The sequence below is a fragment of the Bombus impatiens genome, unplaced genomic scaffold (genome assembly GCF_000188095.3).
Source record: "Bombus impatiens unplaced genomic scaffold, BIMP_2.2 scf_5506, whole genome shotgun sequence".
Lineage (NCBI taxonomy): Eukaryota > Metazoa > Arthropoda > Insecta > Hymenoptera > Apidae > Bombus > Bombus impatiens.
The window spans coordinates 1-1339 of NT_181925.1; the positions used below are offsets into that span (position 1 = coordinate 1).

Here is a 1339-nt window from a genome sequence, read left to right on the forward strand (position 1 = left end):
CTATAACAATTATTTAAATAAACTTTTTGACGAACTTTTTTAGTTTACTTAGAAGAGAATTTAATACCGAAGAAAAAAATTGTTGGTTCAATTAAATAAGTCGTTTAGTTTTTTTGGTATTGCGCCCACCAATTTAGAAAAATCGTGAAAATAAAAACTAGTGAAAACGCGTTTCAAAGTTTTCAATAGGAAAAAATATCAATTTTTAGTTACTTACGTTGAAAATCTGCTACTCAGCTATTCCTGGTCAATATATCAGTCCTTCTTTTGATGCATTTGATGGAGTCTACGAGCTGTATGAGCCTCTTTACGGCTAAATGCCTGGCGCTTGTTCTCTCTCTCGATCCGTCGCGTGTCAGCGATATCAGTAAACATTTTGCACTGCTGGTCTATATTCAAATTAAGCAACTGCATGACACTCAGAATCGCTGAATACCCTTCGTTGAACATACCTGCAGCCGTGTAGGCAGCAATTTCAACGATCTTTTGGCCCGAATTGAGGTGTTTTGAAATGATGAGCCAAATTGTTGAGTTGAACGACTCATAACCGCATAAGCATCGCGTTAAAAAGGTTACCGTCTGAGAGATCTTCATAAATTGGGCGAATGTGTTTCTCAACTTCTTTATTAATCAATCGATCGGGATGATTCAGCGTTGCTGTTATAGCTTCTTTCATCTTTTGGACAGAATCCACGTCCCTTCTAATGGCCAAACCATAATATTCTTACGATGTGTACAAATTCTTACAATCTGAACAAAACTAGCTATTAATGCTACAAACTAGTAGGTAAAGTCACGTACACTAAATGAATCATACACGTTTGTACTTCTATTAGACACATTAAGATTCGACTGGATACAACCATGGATTATAACTATTATATTGAACAACTCTTCAACCTTTTTCAGGTATGAAACTCTGAATAGAAAGTCGGAGTGGCGAGCGCTCGCATACCTGCTCCACGCTCGTCTGCTTTATATTCTTGGAAATATTTAGAATTGGCCTTTATCACTTTGCAAATATATTCTTAGATAGTTTATCTATCGATTTAAGCAATAAAAAAAACACGATTTTTTGACATTTTATTTCAGGACATCCTCTTATGTCAGAAAACTATTACTTTCTTTTAAGAAGATGTAAATATTTTAGAGACGTATGTTAACGAGTACCTGCATCAACATTTACGTTTAATGATTTAGTTTAACGCTACTGCTCATTTTATAGCATATGTTTAGTAATTCGTACATCTCCAAAAATATTAATAATAATCATAATTTTTAGTTTCTTTGGAAGATAATTAAGACATTTGTTAGGTAAAAGATAGTTGGTAGATATCAG

The 1339-nt window shown here is 34.1% G+C and overlaps 1 pseudogene; it reads right to left on the reverse strand.

Moving 5' to 3' along the window:
* Positions 1 to 223: 223 nt before the first annotated feature.
* Positions 224 to 676, reverse strand: LOC117152527 (annotated as a pseudogene).
* Between the last annotated feature and the right edge of the window lie 663 nt (positions 677 to 1339).